Source organism: Coregonus clupeaformis, chromosome 10 (assembly GCF_020615455.1).
Source record: "Coregonus clupeaformis isolate EN_2021a chromosome 10, ASM2061545v1, whole genome shotgun sequence".
Taxonomy (NCBI): domain Eukaryota; kingdom Metazoa; phylum Chordata; class Actinopteri; order Salmoniformes; family Salmonidae; genus Coregonus; species Coregonus clupeaformis.
Window position 1 is genome coordinate 17,159,300 of NC_059201.1, and position 19,538 is coordinate 17,178,837.

The window sequence follows — 19,538 nt, forward strand, 5'->3', positions numbered from 1 at the left end:
GCAGTCAGAAGACCCACATACACAGACACTGTGTGTGGGCTATCCATTCCTTCACCCATGATACACTGATGCTAGGGCCTCTACTGTGTACTGTACCAAGCCGTGCACTCATATCTGCTTACAGTAAGACTCAAAGTCAAGGATTGGAAGGGGGAAGCTACAAAATGAGTCATAACACATCCATAATTGTAAGGCAGATTTCCAGCAGGACAAATTGTTAGCCCTGCCTCTTACGTCTCAACTTAGAGTAATAAAGCCGCATTGCATTCAAGGACAGTTTCAATAACAATCCAACTTGCTGTAGGCCCAATAACTGATGTCAGCTAGAACTGACGAGTCAATGCCTCAACAAGGAAATCATCTACTTACTGTAAATGCCTTTCATTCATCTTCATTACCAAGCGTAAAACTGACAACTCATCCCCCTACCAGACCAACACCAACATCAGCTATAAACTGATATATCATCATAAGAAAGGCAGGGATCAGTTATTTCATCTGTGGTTAATTCCACACTCTTGTGCAATACCCTGCCTCTCTAGTCTTTTCTAGGAAAATTGTGCAATTCATTATCGTGAACAAGGTCGACATAAAACGGAACTTGATCATAGTTAATCTCTTCTCAGTCATCCAGGCTTGCAGTTCAAAGCCCTTCAATGCTCTGCCTCTTTGTTCCTCAAGCAGTCCTTTTGTAAATCCTTGTTCCCAGCTACTCGTTATGGTGCTCTGTAATTAAAGGCCTTTCATAAGCCTCTCCAGAAACTCTCTGTGGCTTTCTCTCTCTTACTTACTGGGATTTGGTGTGTGCTTTTGTACTATGTTTGGGGGTGGAGGGGCATGTGTGTATACAGTGGGGGGAAAAAGTATTTAGTCAGCCACCAATTGTGCAAGTTCTCCCACTTAAAAAGATGAGAGAGGCCTGTCATTTTCATCATAGGTACACGTCAACTATGACAGACAAATTGAGAATTTTTTTCTCCAGAAAATCACATTGTAGGATTTTTTATGAATTTATTTGCAAATTATGGTGGAAAATAAGTATTTGGTCACCTACAAACAAGCAAGATTTCTGGCTCTCACAGACCTGTAACTTCTTATTTAAGAGGCTCCTCTGTCCTCCACTCATTACCTGTATTAATGGCACCTGTTTGAACTTGTTATCAGTATAAAAGACACCTGTCCACAACCTCAAACAGTCAAACTCCAAATTCCACTATGGCCAAGACCAAAGAGCTGTCAAAGGACACCAGAAACAAAATTGTAGACCTGCACCAGGCTGGGAAGACTGAATCTGCAATAGGTAAGCAGCTTGGTTTGAAGAAATCAACTGTGGGAGCAATTATTAGGAAATGGAAGACATACAAGACCACTGATAATCTCCCTCGATCTGGGGCTCCACGCAAGATCTCACCCCGTGGGGTCAAAATGATCACAAGAACGGTGAGCAAAAATCCCAGAACCACACGGGGGGACGTAGTGAATGACCTGCAGAGAGCTGGGACCAAAGTAACAAAGCCTACCATCAGTAACACACTACACCGCCAGGGACTCAAATCCTGCAGTGCCAGACGTGTCCCCCTGCTTAAGCCAGTACAAGTCCAGGCCCGTCTGAAGTTTGCTAGAGTGCATTTGGATGATCCAGAAGAGGATTGGGAGAATGTCATATGGTCAGATGAAACCAAAATATAACTTTTTGGTAAAAACTCAACTCGTCGTATTTGGAGGACAAAGAATGCTGAGTTGCATCCAAAGAACACCATACCTACTGTGAAGCATGGGGGTGGAAACATCATGCTTTGGGGCTGTTTTTCTGTAAAGGGACCAGGATGACTGATCCGTGTAAAGGAAAGAATGAATGGGGCCATGTATCGTGAGATTTTGAGTGAAAACCTCCTTCCATCAGCAAGGGCATTGAAGATGAAACGTGGCTGGGTCTTTCAGCATGACAATGATCCCAAACACACCGCCCGGGCAACGAAGGAGTGGCTTCGTAAGAAGCATTTCAAGGTCCTGGAGTGGCCTAGCCAGTCTCCAGATCTCAACCCCATAGAAAATCTTTGGAGGGAGTTGAACGTCTGTGTTGCCCAGCGACAGCCCCAAAACATCACTGCTCTAGAGGGGATCTGCATGGAGGAATGGGCCAAAATACCAGCAACAGTGTGTGAAAACCTTGTGAAGACTTACAGAAAACATTTGACCTGTGTCATTGCCAACAAAGGGTATATAACAAAGTATTTAGAAACTTTTGTTATTGACCAAATACTTATTTTCCACCATAATCTGCAAATAAATTCATTAAAAATCCTACAATGTGATTTTCTGGATTTCTTTTCCTCATTTTGTCTGTCATAGTTGACGTGTACCTATGATGAAAATTACAGGCCTCTCTCATCTTTTTAAGTGGGAGAACTTGCACAATTGGTGGCTGACTAAATACTTATTTTCCCCACTGTAAGTGCGGGTGACTGTGTGGGTGGGTGGGTGCATTTGATAATATAATAATAATATATGCTATTTAGCGAAGCGACTTACAGTCATGTGTGCATACATACATTTGACTCAGCCCACTCTGCAACTGAGGACAATGTGTTTCATCAAGGGAAAATATGGAGAGAGAGGAAATAGAGATGGACAGGGAGGGATTCAAAAGTATGATAAATATGAATATACAACAGCATGAGGAATGATAATCTGCTTTGCGCATATCTTAACATATAGTCAATAAATCTGCCATCCCTGCTCATCACATGAGCTCTGGCTTTGATGAATGAATGATGTGATGGAGGGTTAATTTTATCAACAAAAATTGTGACTAAAATATTAATCAAACACCTATTTTTCAAAGGCAATTGTAGAGACTATAACTGACTAAATAGACCCAGAAAAAACTATAACTAAATAAACATGATTTTTTGATTTCAGTTGACTAAAACAAGAAGAGAAAAAATTTGTTCAGCAGTGGGAAGGATGGGTCACACCAGGCAAACACAGCCTACATCAGCTGGTGAGCTGCGGTGGAGCAAGCGATCAGTGTGGGCAGAGCAGCAGACAGGCTCCGCTCTGGCTACGCCTCCGCTTATACACATTGCGCAGGCGACTCTTGCTTCACCTAACCATCTCACCACCAGCCTTCTAGTTAGCTACCATTTGCCTGGTTAAAAAACATTTATAAAATTAAAAGCAATAGCAGCATTGAGTTTAATAGTAAAACAATAGTCTAGCTATGTTTATCTCTCCCTTGAGTAGGCTATAGAAAAGTAGGCTGTCTTTGAATTTGTAATCTCGTTCAACCCTCCCACTTTTCCCACTGCATTTCATATACATGTTCTGTAGCCAACGTAGCCAAGTCTCCCTCTTTTTCTTAGAAAAAACGCTTGATTCTATAGTAAAAAGACATGGCGCTATGTTTTTTTCTTTCTGTGTGCATTGGCGGGCGGCATTTTATATTCACAAAGCATATGGTGGGCTGTTCTAAAACCAGGCAACTTGCGGACCGGACATTTAACCTTTGGTTTAGGCTACATCTTGTTCAGTCATGTTTCCTCATCAGCTAGCTATAGCTAACAACCTGGGGCGCGTTCAGCAGGACGCAGCATTTTGGAACGTTCAGATAGAAATATGCTATGTAGAACAAACATGCCTCTTACAATGTATGCATGCATGACTGTAAGTCGCTTTGGATAAAAGCGTCTGTTAAATGGCATATTATATTATTATTATATTATTGAATAAGGAATAACATCGGCTCTATTCATGGAATTTCTATCTGCAAAGTTCGAGAACGTTTTTTAACTGAACTTGGCCATGGTAACATTACCAGTAGCTTATATGAAAACATTTGGTGGCAGAGAAAGAAAGTAAAAGGGATAGCAAACAATTTTTTGACTAAATCCCTCTTGCCACTACGCTATATCTGACTGGGTAAATAGCTTTATTTTGAGTTGATGTGGACTCGTGACTCGACCATTGGTGACTCCGACCATTGGTGACTAAAGCACAGGGGACTTGGGATTAGCCCCCGTTCTACTTTTGGACATCAATGCGGCTGCGACATCTGTGGAACATTGATAACAATGGCAATGACACAACTGAGTGATGGAGGTGCAACCCATACTACTTTGCCAATACTTTGATTGTGATTGTGCCTCTCTCTCTCTGTGTAGTATCTATGTAGGATATATTGTCCAGATAATTCTTATATATGTTTGTCATATACTGTATCTGCTGTTGGGAAGAGAATATGATGTTATGCAGAAAAATACTTTGGTAGGACAAGGCTATGTATGTTTGTGCACATGGAAGTCAATGATTTATGTTTACTATAGGTTAATGAGGCAATACAAATGTGATGTGACTCAAATTAAAGGGCATTTAGTTGACTAAAATGGCCCACTGTTTTCGTCAATTTGGCAATAACTACACTAAATCATTATTCAAATGACAAAAATGTGACTGACTTAATGATATTTTAGTCAAAATGACTAACATTTACATTACATTTTAGCAGACGTTCTTATCCAGAGCGACTTACAGTTAGTGAATACATATATTTTTTATACTGGCCCCCCGTGGGAATCAAACCCACAACCCTGGCGTTGCAAACGCCATGCTCTATCAACTGAGCTACATCCCTGCCGGCCATTCCCTCCCCTACCCTGGACGATGCTGGGCCAATTGTGCGCCACCCATGAGTCTCCCGGTCGCGGCCGGCTGCGACAGAGCCTGGATTCGAACCAGGATCTCTAGTGGCACAGTTAGCACTGCGATGCAGTGCCTTAGACCACTGCGCCACTCAGGAGACCAGACTAAATCTAAAAGACTAAATCTAAAAGAGTGCCAAAATTAACACTAAAAAGATGTGGATTGGAGCTTTGTGTGTGTGTGTGTGTATGTGTGTGTGTGTGTGTTACGTGCTCCACTTTCCACATTTGTGGGGATTTTCAGGTTGTCATAGTAACTGAATCAGTTCTGTAACAGTGACAAGTCTCCATGGCAACAGCACCAGTATTTTTATTAGTGTTGCGGCCCAAAGACATGGAGGGGTTGGTGTGTTCCAGATAACCAAACAGTTTAGCATTTTTAGGAAAGACCTTGAAAAAGGACAGAACAGAAAAGAGCTGAGATTTACTTTCAGTTGCAGCAGAACTTCAATTCCTGTGCCCACAAATCTGTTCAAATCTCATGCCATCCTTCTCTTGGGTATCATTTTCTCAAAGGTTTCTAGGCAGATGATGGTCTTGCTCTTGCCCTTGATTGTACTACAAGAGCAACACTTCTACTGACAGTTGGGCTGACCCCGATAAACTGCCTCTTGGTCTAACCACTGTATTATACTGTCCTGATTGGCTAGAAACTTCGGCTTGTCACAATCTCACCTGCAGTTCACTACGTTTTAAGAGCTTTATCAGGCTCTAATGAGGATAGTCATTGTATTAGGCCTTTCATAATGTAGGCTACTGATAACATTAATAATGCTGCCTATTAAGACCTACTGGCACCAAGCGATATTGGGGATTTGGCTAAAGCTGCTGGTGTAAGCGATGTACAGTATCAGTATTTAACATGGTACATGGTTTAACCTCCTGCTGTTTGCTTTAAATGATCAACCACAACTAACAATGGGACATGGTCTGTCTGTGTGTTGAGTGCCAGAGAATTGGGAATATTGTAGGTGACGGGATCGAAGGTTCTGTAGATTCTTGTCTGGGCTGATGTTCATTCACCTCAGGCCGTCTTTTATCGTCTATCATCATTACCATTCAGACTTGTACCATCAGCATAGTTTTTTGTTTGTGTGCTTGTGTTCAAGTCAGGGGAGACAGGCACTGCCTCCCACTGGGGAGCCAGGCCCTGTGCCACGTCCTGACTCTGGGGACTCGTATTTGTTGAGTCAGGGTGTGTATTTTCTGTGTGGTATGTTCTATGTTGTATTTTCTAGGTTTAGATCTAGATCGTCTAGATCTATGTTGGCCGGTGTGGTTCCCAATCAGAGGCAGCTGTCGCTCGTTGTCTCTGATTGGGGACAATACTTAGGCAGCCTATTGGCACTAGTGGGTTGTGGGATCTTGTTCCGTGTTAAGGTATGTTGTGTTGTGCTGCCTTGGACTTCACATTTCGTTTTGTTTGTTATTTTGTCGTTGTGTTTGATATTTAATAAACCTGTACGCATATCACGCTGCGCCTTTGTCCATCCTGTTCATCAACGATCGTGACAGAAGATCCCACCAAACGAGGACCAAGCAGCGTGCCCAGGAGGAGCGAATAGCCATGTCCCAGGTGGGCAAATTGTGGTCATGGGAAGAGATATTCGCGGGGAAAGGGCCATGCGCGGAGAGGAGCAACGGCAACACGGAAGCCGGCCGAGGAGGAGGCCCGAGAAGCAGCCCCAATAAAACAAAAATGGGGGGCTAAAGGGGTGGTCGGGGAGCGTGAGAGAAGAGCCCCGACCACTGCACCCGGTTGGTTTTCAGTTTGGGTCCCTACGACCTTGGGAAGAGGAGTGGGAACAGTATTATACTGAGGAGTCGGAGGATGACAACGACGACAAGTTTCTGTTCCCTAACTCGTGGGGGCTCCCGGAGGAGTCCTCACGGAAAGAGGAGTGCCGACGACGGAGACCCGAGAGGCAACCCCAAGAACATTTGGGGGGGGGCACACGGTGTGGACGACGAGGCAGCAGGAGGCCGCGACAGGGCGGATCTGCAGGTTAGGAGAGGAGGCCACCATGTTACGGGGGCTATTGGTTCAGAGGGAGCAGGAGTTATTCGGTCAGAGGGAGGCGCTACAGGAGGCTATAAGGGAGAAGGAAAGTGTAGAGGCACGGCGAGAGGAGCTGGTTAGGCAGCAGAAGGAGCGGGGGTTAATAAAGGAACCCAGTCCCGCTCCTCGCACCAAGCAAGTGGTGCGTGTCGCCAGTCCGGTCCGGCCCGTTCCTGCTTCCCGCACTAAGCCAGTGGTGCGTGTTCCCAGTACGGCCCGACCCGTTCCTGCCCCTTGCACCAAGCTAGTGGTGTGCGTCTCTAGTCCGGCCCGTCCTGTTCCTGATCCTCGCACCAAGCCAGTGGTGCGCGTCGCCAGCCTGTACCGGCCTGTTCCTGTCCCTCGCACCAAGCCAGTGGTGCGCGTCGCCAGCCCGGCCTGTTCCTGCCCCTCGCACCAAGTCAGTGGTGCACGTCGCCAGCCCGGTCCGGCCTGTTCCTGCCCCTCGCACCAAGCTAGTGGTGCGCGTCGCCAGCCTGGCCCGGCCTGTTCCTGCCCCTCGCACCAAGCCAGTGGTGCGCGTCGCCAGCCCGGTCCGGCCTGTTCCTGTCCCTCGCACCAAGCCAGTGGTGCGCATCGCCATGCCCGGCCTGGCCTGTGCCTGCTCCCCGCACCAGGCCAGTGGTGCGCGTCGCCAGCCCGGCCCAGCCTGTTCCTGCCCATCGCACCAAGCCAGGGGTGCGCGTCGCCAGCCCGGTCCGGCCCGTTCCTGCTCTCCGCAACAAGCCAGTGGTGCGTGTGTCCAGTCCGGCACGGCTCGTGCCTGTTCCACCGGTGCCTGGTCCGGCACCGGTCAGCTGCTCCACTCCGGAGCCAGAGCTGTCCGCTCCACCGGTGCCCAGTTCAGCTCCGGTCAGCTGCTCCACTCCGGAGCCAGAGCAATCCGCTTCACCGGGGTCCAGTCCAGCTCCGGTCAGCGGCTCCACTCCGGAGCCAGAGCAGTCCGCTCCACCGGTGCCTGATCCAGCTCCGGTCAGCTGCTCCACTCCGGAGCCAGAGCAGTCCGCTCCACCGGTGCCCAGTCCAGCTCCGGTCAGCGGCTCCAGTCCGGAGCCTGTGCAGTCCGCTCCACCGGTGCCTGGTCCAGCTCCGGTCAGCGGCTCCAGTCCAGACCCAGACGTCAGCCCCTCTCCAGGTTCAAGGTCTCCCACACCAGGGTCCAGACAGGGCTTGGTACTTCGTGGGAGGAAGGAGAGGGGAAGCAGCGCGCCGAGGTCCAGACCAGACCAGGGGCGCAACAGGGAGGCGGAGAGTAAGTGGTCGTCACTCCCTGAGCCGGATCCGCCTCCAAGGCGGAATGCCCACCCGGCCCCTACCCTGTTATGTTTATGTTGTGCGGTCGGAGTCTGCACCTTTGGGGGGGAGGTACTGTCACGCCCTGACTCTGGGGACTCGTATTTGTTGAGTCAGGGTGTGCATTTTCTGTGTGGTATGTTCTATGTTGTATTTTCTAGGTTTAGATCTAGATCGTCTAGATCTATGTTGGCCGGTGTGGTTCCCAATCAGAGGCAGCTGTCGCTCGTTGTCTCTGATTGGGGACCATACTTAGGCAGCCTATTGGCACTAGTGGGTTGTGGGATCTTGTTCCGTGTTAAGGCATGGCATGGCAAGGCATGGCATGGCATGGCATGGCATGGCATGGCATGGCATGTTGTGTTGTGCTGCCTTGGACTTCACATTTCGTTTTGTTTGTTATTTTGTTGTTGTGTTTGATATTTAATAAACATGTACGCATATCACGCTGCGCCTTGGTCCGTCCCATCTGTAAGCGAACGTGACACCCTGCCAGGCCCACCTAATCAGATTGAGCAAAAGCACACAAAAAATACATTATTATTACAAAAATACTCCTCAGCATTTCTATTTCAATGAAATTACGTTGGACCAACGTGGAATTGATGTTGAATTGACGTCTGTGCCCAGTGGGTGTGCTGTGCTCGTCGTAAACTACGAATGTGCTTTTGGACGAGCTGTAGGAACAGGACTTTCAGCAGAGTGACCTTAAGCACTGGCAAGACGTGACACACAGAGTACAAAGGCCACGCACACGTGAAAAAAATTACATCACAAAAAAGCACCACGTACTGCGCAGGTCTGCCTGCATAGAGGTACCTATAGCTGAGAGACAACCAAAGGTGTTGTGTTGGAGATTGTAAGACATGAGCACTGTGCTGTATCTGAACAGGTGCTTATATTTCTTTAGAATGGGTCCAATGGGCCCTGGAGATTAGCTGAGATCTGGCCGTCTGTGATCACTCAGTGTGAATGTGGGTTATATGCACCCTTTCTTGAGCTGTACACACTGTCCTCTGCCCCTATTGCCCCTGGCCCACTTCAATTTTAGAACACTTTTGTCTTATGACTTTACCTCTTTGATGCAGTCATGGATTTAGAAGGGAATAGCTGACCTGACAGGTGTTATCTATTTAAAATTCAAACCGTATATTTGTTTTGATACACGTTTTAAAAAAAGTATCATCACATACAGCTGACGATCAAAAGCCCACCATGATAGATATAACAACCAAGTAGACTGCTGATTGATTCTAAAACAGTGTAGTGTGAAGTTTAGTGAGAGGACCCTCCAATTATTGACAGACAATACCAGAGATCAGGGCTGAATTTATATTTTATTTTGCCTATATTGATGCATTTGTCATTGTGTTTGGCTAATTAATTACTTATCAAGGACAATGCTAAGGTAATATTTCACTTGAACAAAGTAACCCTGAACAAAGTAACCTGTGGTGGTTTCTCATGAGGTTGTGAAAATATGTGACGACTCCATTTATTTCTTCAGATAGCAACATTTACTTGTTTATTTGTTTGTTCATTTGAACAAAGGATTTATTGTGAAATATGACAGAGAGAGAGAGAGAGAGAGAGAGAGAGAGAGAGAGAGAGAGAGAGAGAGAGTATGAATGCACTTGACCCTTCTGGTAGTCACTTTGGTTGATGCTTGCATATGACTGAAGGTCGGAGATAAGTGCTGACTGCAGTTTTCCCTGTTCTGCAGCACTCAGAATGAAGGGTCAAGGGTTGAAGGGTGATCTGATAGGGATGGACACGATGAGCTCTGTGCTACTGGTATGGAACACAGTATCTCCTTTAGAGAGGTACAAAATGATCTCTGTTCTACTGGTACGGAACACAGTATCTCCTTTAGAGAGGTACAAAATGATCTCTGTTCTACTGGTACGGAACACAGTATCTCCTTTAGAGAGCTGAGGTAGCCCAAAAATACCTTTATAACACCTACAGTATAACACAATATATCCACTGAAAACACACCAACACACTTTATATTATAATATTTTATTTATTTATCTTTCTCAAACACACACATACACATTTTACATCAATCTAACATTCACATAATTCACAATAAAAAGCCACTACATGTACTGTATTCACTTTGAACTCTTAAACAGTCATCCATCAAAGCCATAAACATTGGGCAAGGGCAGCAACGATGATTGGGGCTTTAATGAGAAAGTTGTTGTGATTAGTTACAATGCACAGTGTGTGTTGCTACCTGGCAGAGTCTAGTTATAGTACAGTTCTACACACTTAGAAAAAAGGGTCCCAAAAGGGTTCTTTACGGAGTGATGTGGTTCTACCGAGAACCGTTCTTATCTAAAGAACCCTTTTTGGGAGATGAGGGTTCTTTGTAAGGCAAAGGGTTCTAACTAGAACCTTTTTCATCATTTTTTCGAATAAAATTCACAACTCTTAGAACAAAACTCAAAACAGATCATCAAAAAGGCTGTTTTTTCACAACTTTAAACACATTTTCAATTGACTAAATACAACACAAAAAATCACACAGGAACTTTTTCACCAAAGCTAATCAGTGTTTCATCTAGAAATACCTTTCATATAAAGTAATTGCCTTTCACAATGCAATGCTCACCATACTCTTCCTATGATTCTCTTCTCATTTGTTTAAATACATTTGACCATCACTTAATCCAACTGCGCTCAGTGGTTAATCACTTAACCGTTTTGTAAACCTATAGATTTTAAACTGGTTTGTCTACTATATATACTATATCTCTCAACACATATCAAAGCTGCAGGCTAAGGTTAAATCTAGACTTGCTCCTCTTTCACCCCAGCTGCCAAACTAACCCTGATTCAGATTACCATCCTACACATGCTAGATTACGGAGACATCATTTTTAGATCGGCAGGTAAGGGTACTCTCGAGCGGCTAGATGTTCTTTACCATTCGGCCATCAGATTTGACACCAATGCTCCTTATAGGACACATCACTGCACTCTATACTCCTCTGTAAACTGGTCATCTCTGTATAACCGTCGCAAGATCCACTGGTTGATGCTTATTTATAAAACCCTCTTAGGCCTCACTCCCCCATATCTGAGATACAGTGAGGGAAAAAAGTATTTGATCCCCTGCTGATTTTGTACGTTTGCCCACTGACAAAGACATGATCAGTCTATCATTTAAATGGTAGGTTTATTTGAACAGTGAGAGACAGAATAACAACAACAAAAATCCAGAAAAACGCATGTCAAAAATGTTATAAATTGATTTGCATTTTAATGAGGGTAATAAGTATTTGACCCCTCTGCAAAACATGACTTAGTACTTGGTGGCAAAACCCTTGTTGGCAATCACAGAGGTCAGACGTTTCTTGTAGTTGGCCACCAGGTTTGCACACATATCAGGAGGGATTTTATTCCACTCCTCTTTGCAGATCTTCTCTAAGTCATTAAGGTTTCGAGGCTGACGTTTGGCAACTCGAACCTTCAGCTCCATCCACAGATGTTCTATGGGATTAAGGTCTGGAGACTGGCTAAACCACTCCAGGACCTTAATGTGCTTCTTCTTGAGCCACTCCTTTGTTGCCTTGGCCGTTTGTTTCGGGTCATTGTCATGCTGGAATACCCATCCACGACCCATTTTCAATGCCCTGGCTGAGGGAAGGAGGTTCTCACCCAAGATTTGACAGTACATGGCCCCGTCCATCGTCCCTTTGATGCGGTGAAGTTGTCCTGTCCCCTTAGCAGAAAAACACCCCCAAAGCATAATGTTTCCACCTCCATGTTTGATGGTGGGGATGGTGTTCTTGGGGTCATAGGCAGCATTCCTCCTCCTCCAAACACAGCGAGTTGAGTTGATGGCAAAGAGCTCGATTTTGGTCTCATCTGACCACAACACTTTCACCCAGTTCTCCTCTGAATCATTCAGATGTTCATTGGCAAACTTCAGACGGGCCTGTATATGTGCTTTCTTGAGCAGGGAGACCTTGCGGGCGCTGCAGGATTTCAGTCCTTCAAGGCGTAGTGTGTTACCAATTGTTTTCTTGGTGACTATGGTCCCAGCTGCCTTGAGATCATTGACAAGATCCTCCCGTGTAGTTCTGGGCTGATTCCTCACCGTTCTCATGATCATTGCAACTCCACAAGGTGAGATCTTGCATGGAGCCCCAGGCCGAGGGAGATTGACAGTTCTTTTGTGTTTCTTACATTTGCAAATAATCGCACCAACTGTTGTCACCTTCTCACCAAGCTGCTTGGTGATGGTCTTGTAGCCCATTCCAGCCTTGTGTAGGTCTACAATCTTGTCCCTGACATCCTTGGATAGCTCTTTGGTCTTGGCCATGGTGGAGAGTTTGGAATCTGATTGATTGTTTGCTTCTGTGGACAGGTGTCTTTTATACAGGTAACAAACTGAGATTAGGAGCACTCCCTTTAAGAGTGTGCTCCTAATCTCAGCTCGTTACCTGTATAAAAGACACCTGGGAGCCAGAAATCTTTCTGATTGAGAGGGGCTGAAATACTTATTTCCCTCATTAAAATGCAAATCAATTTATAACATTTTTGACATGCGTTTCTCTGGATTTTTTTGTTGTTATTCTGTCTCTCACTGTTCAAATAAACCTACCATTAAAATGATAGACTGATCATGTCTTTGTCAGTGGGCAAACGTACAAAATCAGCAGAGGATAAAATACTTTTTTCCCTCACTGTACCTACTGCAGCCCTCATCCTCCACATACAACACCCGTTCTGCCAGTCACATTCTGTTAAAGGTCCCCAAAGCACACACATCCCTGGGTCGCTCCTCTTTTCAGTTCGCTGCAGCTAGCGACTGGAAGAGCTGCAAAAAACACTCAAACTGGACAGTTTTATCTCCATCTCTTCATTCAAAGACTCAATCATGGACACTCTTACTGACAGTTGTGGCTGCTTCGCGTGATGTGTTGTTGTCTCTACCTTCTTGCCTTTGTGTTGTTGTCTGTGCCCAATAATGTTTGTACCATGTTTTGTACTGCTACCATGTTGTGCTGCTGCCATGTTGTGTTGCTACCATGTTGTTGTCATGTGGTGTTGCTACCATGCTGTGTTGTCATGTGTTGCTGCCATGCTATGTTGTTGTCTTAGGTCTCTCTTTATGTAGTATTGTCTCTCTTGTCGTGATGTGTGTTTTGTCCTATTATTATTTTATTTTATATCCCAGCCCCAGTCCCCGCAGGAGGCCTTTTGCCTTTTGGTAGGCCGTCATTGTAAATAAGAATTTGTTCTTAACTGACTTGCTTAGTTTACAGTTTTTCTCCATTGGTTTGGCTCATTTCTTGAAACAGAAATTACATTCTCAAAACTCTAAGATCATTTGGCAAAACAGTCTTACAGTTCAGCACAACACTATAGCTCACTTGCAAAAGCTCATATCTCTCCTAAAACTGTTCACTCATGCTTCAAAACTAAATTCCTTTCCCATATAAGGAGTCAGTGCCACGAAAATGGCAAAGATCCTTCTCAATTGCTTTGGCTCATTTCTTGAAACAGACCGGACGTTCTCAACACTCTTGGTGCTTTAGCCAAAATAACGTGGATGGTTCGGCACAACACCATGGTTCACCTGCAAAAGCTCATACCTCTCCCAAAACAGTTCACGCATGTGTCAAAACTAAATTTCCTTCTCATTTAAACAGTCAGTGCCCCCAAAATGCTTCGTCCCTTTGGCATTGTGTAAGCACTGCAAGTCAAAATGTTTAGATGTTTTGTCACTATGGCAGAGGACCATTGAAATATCCCTCATGTCCACCTTTCAGTCTTAGCCCAGTCCTTCATTGACAATGGTTACTGTACTGTTTTTTGTCTAGCTAACAGAATACAATTGTGTAAAAAAAAAAAAAAAATAAATAGGATTTTAGGGTAAGAGTAGCCTCCAAGGTTTGACATCACACATTGCACTCATACTGCCAAGGAAATTGTAACCATTATCATTCACACACATAAAGTAACTTCCATACATCAGAGTAAAAGAAAATGTATACAGCATAATATACTGTAATATAAACACACAAACAAAAAACAATGAAAATTATATGCAGCCTACAGTGCTGTAAATAAAGCTGGAGTTTCACAACTAACAGTTCTTCACTGGTCGCTGTCCTCACCCTCCTGGCCATCCACACGCTGCTGTCTGTCTGGCCACAGATTCTCGTCCACATCACAGCGTATATTCTCCCTTGCGATGCAACGAGGGAAGAAACGGCGTGCATGTCGCAACCATCCCCTACACTGATCTCCTGTAATATCCTCACACGCAGCGTCCATTGCATGGAGCAGGGACCTCTGATCTTGAGCCCGATGCTCATACACTCTCCACCTCCAAGCGGAGAAATACTCCTCAATAGGATTGAGGAAAGGAGAGTAAGGTGGTAGGAACACCATGACCATCCTTGGATGAGTAGTGAACCAGGCCCTGATGAGCGGGCCACGGTGGAAATTCACATTGTCCCATACAATGACATATTGTGGTAGGTGAGGCCCTACGAGACCGCTCTCATTTTCAGGGATCAAATCAACATGAAGGCGGTCCAAGAAGATGAGGAGCTTCTGTGTATTGTATGGGCCAAGACTGGGGATGTGAGTGGCCACACCATTCTCCGATATGGCAGCACACATAGTTATATTGCCCCCTCGCTGGCCTGGGACATCCACCATGGCCCGGTGGCCAATAATATTACGGCCACGTCTTCGGCCCTTGGCCAGGTTGAAGCCAGCTTCATCCACAAACACGAGGATGTGATGGGTCTCGTTTCCTTCCAATGCCATTATTCTCTACAATAGCGTAAAAAAAGAAAACATCAAATCAGTCATACAGAAGAGTCATACACTACAGTTACAGACAATTACATAGGAATGTTCTATGTTCTCCACAAGTTCAATATACTACTGGCCACTACTCCAGTGGTTCCAAACCTGGGTACATGTACCCCTATGCAGAGGTACTACAGGGGGTATTTGACAGAAAGGGGAGGGGGAAATCATCAATGACTAGACTTACTGAAATGTTACAGTAAAACCCACAGTATTAGATAGATTTACATGGGAGGCACTAATTGCAGCTCTTTGACCCCTTTTCTTATTGTATGTTATATTCTTCAAAATAAGGATTATAATGATAATTGCATCATACAGTAAGCTGCAGTTTTTAGGCGAAATGTTGAAGTCAGATAAATCAAATACTTCCATACCTGGATTACCTGGATACACAAATCAGGTAAAGTGGGTACTGAAGCCAAAAAAGTTTGGGAACCACTGCTTAATTGTAAAAATTGTATAATGATGGACAACCAGTAACTGACTTACATGTACATACTGGTACCGCAGCTCTTTCACTCTATCAGAGTTCCTCTCAAATGGTACCCTGTAAATTTGCTTCATTGTCATCTGATGCTTCTTCAATATCCGGTCTATTGTGGAGATGCTTATAGAGTTGACATTTTGGAATATGGCATTGTCTTGTAGGATTGCAGCGCGGATCTGTCTCAATGTGATGGCATTATTTGCCATCACCATGTTACAGATCTCTTGTTCTTGTTGTTCATTGAGAAGTTTTCCTCTGCCACCTGTGCAAGGTTGTCGTCCAATCCTAGATATAGAAGTCAAAGGACAACACTCCATTCGTAATGTATACCTTATGTATTCCTTACAGAATGAGTTACCTATGTAATTGTATTGTTGTTTTACTTACAGTAACTTTACCACAATTCTAATGCATCACTGCACAGTGACTGGAATACTACTGTAAACTGTATCATCAATACTGTAGAAAATAAACTATTCCATAGTTTATTTTCTCCAATGTTTTTCTTGTCATTTTTAGTATCATAACATCCCATTGAGGTAAGATATTACTGTAGGCCTATCACACACACACACTAAATGAATAGGTAAATATGTAAATAAATATATTTCTTGCTCTATGCACAGTGTCCTGTCCTATACAACATATAATTCCATCATTGACTGACTACATACCTGTTTTCCCTGCGAAAGGTTTGGATGATGGAGGAGACTGTTGAGCGAGGCACATTAGGCTGCACTCGGCGACCTGCCTCCGCCATTGTGAGGCCATGGTTGATGACATGGTCTATAATTGTGGCCCGAATTTCATCCGGGACAGCATGGTGTCTTCGTGCTCCTCGGCCTCTTCCCCCTATTCCACCACCACGCACCCTTACTCCTCCTCCTCCTCTTCTTCTTCTTCCTCTTCCTCGAGCAGGCAGTTGCCCTTGTTCATTTACTTGGCCAGGTGCCTCCATGTTCAGAAATTGTACTGGTCCTGCATGGTCAAGCTCTTTACATACATGTTTGGCAGCATTCACAGTCATGGACAGCACCTGTCAGGTAACTAAACATACTGTTTGATTGGTCATCTGAGATGTGTGAAACTCCTCCTTCGTTAGTCAAGTTCTAGTTTCACCTGACTGTCAATTGCTGTAATAAATTTATCAAATGTTCCAAGGGATTCATATATGGTATTCATGGTATTATGTTCTTGACTAATTTTGACAATTGAACAGACTATTGTGCATGTGATGACTTATACAATGAAATGACGCTGACACGTTTTGGAGCGAACAACCATTAGACTGAGAATCAACAATCAGTTTAGATCAACAAGATCTATTCACTTGGAAATTGTGCTAAATGTAGGCTACCTGTACTTAATCATTTGCAAAGATGTACTGAGACATTGAGACATGTACTTAGACATTTGCAATTTGATGAAATGAATGAGAAATTCAATTCTGTTGTGAACAATTGCCAAGTGGTTTGGAGGTTTGTCCATGTAGTTTTGAGAATGTAATTTCTGTTTCAAGAAATGAGCCAAACCAATGGAGAAAAACTGTAATAAAGGTACAAAATAAATAAATGAATATATGGATTTTGAGAACTACAGAAATAAAATGTGTGTTTGTAAAGTATAAACATCTAAATTACATGTATAATACATGATTGCTAATTCATTTCACATAGCGGTAACCACAACTGGTCACCAAATAAAAGGGGGGGGGGTGAACACTTGCAATTTCTTTCAACATGGAGCAGGATGAATAGCAAGGGAGAGGACGAAATCAAAGAGCTCGTTGACAAGGGGCCCGTCAGAGAGGTGGCCATGGGACCCATCAAAGAGGTCAAAGAGGTGGGCATGGGCCCCGTTAAAGAGGTGGACATCAGAGAGAGGGAGGCAGACGGCAGGGAACTGTTGTGTCTAATGAAGTCCGGGCCATCGTCGTTGACCATGTGGTAAACAGAGGCCTTACCATGGCAGAGGCTGCCAGATTTGTTTACCCCAATCTGAAAAGATCAACTTTCAATTCAATCATGAGAACATTTCGCCAAGAAAAACTGTAAGTCTGCAGGATATGCACTATGCTTTACCATTATATTTACAGAAAATGACATATTGTAATGCATGTAAATTCACAAAACAAGTTACAGTATTCTTACAGTATTATCTATTGACAGTATACTCAGTTCTATCCTTAGAATTGACAGAAGACCCCTTGGTGTTGGCCAAGGCCTTGTGCTGACCGACCAGCAGGAGTGGGCAGTGGTGGAAATGGTGAGGGCCAGGAATGACATGCAGCTGCCTGAAATAAAGCAGGCCATTGAGGAGAACAATGACACCTTTGTCAATGTGGCATCCATCAGCCTACCAACAATCGCCCGCCTTTTGAAGAGGCACCAGGTATCTATGAAACACATTTACCTGGTGCCTCTTGAGAGAAACAACGACTGAGTGAAACAACTGTGGGCCGAGTATGTTCAGGTACAGCACTATATACTGTATTATTGTTACTATTTGATACACATGCTACTTCACAATATCATATTGGAATTATACCGTAAAAATAACTAACCAAAATATATTTTTAGAGGGTGCTGGTACTTGAAGCTGCTGTGAACCATCACAAGTATATCTTTGTTGATGAAGCGGGATTCAACCTGGCCAAAACCCGGCGCCATGAGTGGAACCTTATCGGCCAACGGGCGACCGTCCAAGTGCCTAGACAACTTAGGGAAACATCTCCATGTGTGCAGCTATCTCTGAAGATGGTGTGGTAGGACGTAGGCCATTATTTGGATCCTACAACGTTGCACACCTCATTGTGTTTCTCAATTAAATTGAGCAGGCCTGTCATTGTGTGGGACAATGTCAGGTTCCACCATGCAGAGGTGGTTCAGGCATGGTTTCGGGCCCATCCCTGATGCGTGACCCTAACCTGCCCCCATCCTCTCCTTTCCTCAACCCTATTGAGGAACTTTTTTCAGCTTGGAGGTGGAAGATGTACGATCGCCATCCCCATGAGTGTGCCACCCTCCTTCTGGCCATGGATGAGGCATGCGACGACATCATTGCAGACCCATGTCAAGCTTGGATTCGCCTTGCCAAAAGTTTTTTCCCGTGGTGCATGAACAATAAGGACATTCACTGTGATGTGGGTGAGAATGTATGGCTAAATGCTCAAGACAGGCTTGATGCAAATTAATGCATGCTAAATGTTGTTTTATTTTCATTCATTTAATTTCTGATTACAGACAGTACACCAATGTTGCAATTTTTTTATTTTTGCATGAATGATTGTAGAGGATGTCTTAATTGATCACACCTTTGATTACACATTGGATAGATATTACGGAAATTATAAATTTTCGGTAAATTTTGTTGGGTAATGTAAGTGTATTGCCTAATGTGAAAACGGTGTACTCTACTGTAATTTACAGTACTGTGGCACATTACATTCAGCACTTCTAAGGGCGATTTGAAACACGTATCTTGCATTGTTTGCTATAGGATTAACTGGTAGTTAAAACAACTAAATTGAAAATATATAATTATGTTGTGTTTTGGTGATTAAAACAATGTTTTCATTACATTTCACAATAAACGTATATGTTGAATCAATGGTTGTGTGGTGAGAGATGTTTACAATACAAATGAAAGCACAATGACAGGTTTTGAATAAAAGACTGGGTGCGTTACAAATGTGACCAGTTTGGAGTTTTGCACTAAGAGTTGTGAAAATGTACCACATACACTACATGACCAAAAGTATGGGCTTTAATATGGAGTTGGTCCCCCCCTTCGCTGCTATAACAGCCTCCACTCTTCTGAGAAAGTGGTAATGCGGTAACTTGCTTCCATTCAGCCATAAGAGCATTAGTGAGGTCGGGCACTGAACCATGAAAAACAGCCCCAGACCATTATTCCTCCTCCACCAAACTTTACAGTTGGCACCATGCATTCGGGCAGGTAGTGTTCGCCTGGCATCCGCCAAACCCAGATTTGTCCGTCGGACTGCCAGATGGTGAAGTGTGATTTATCACTCCAGAGAATGCGTTTCCACTGCTCCACAGTCCAATGGCGGCGAGCTTTACACCACTCCAGCCGACACTTGGCATTGCGCATGGTGATCTTAGGCTTGTGTGCGGCTGCTCGGCCATGGAAA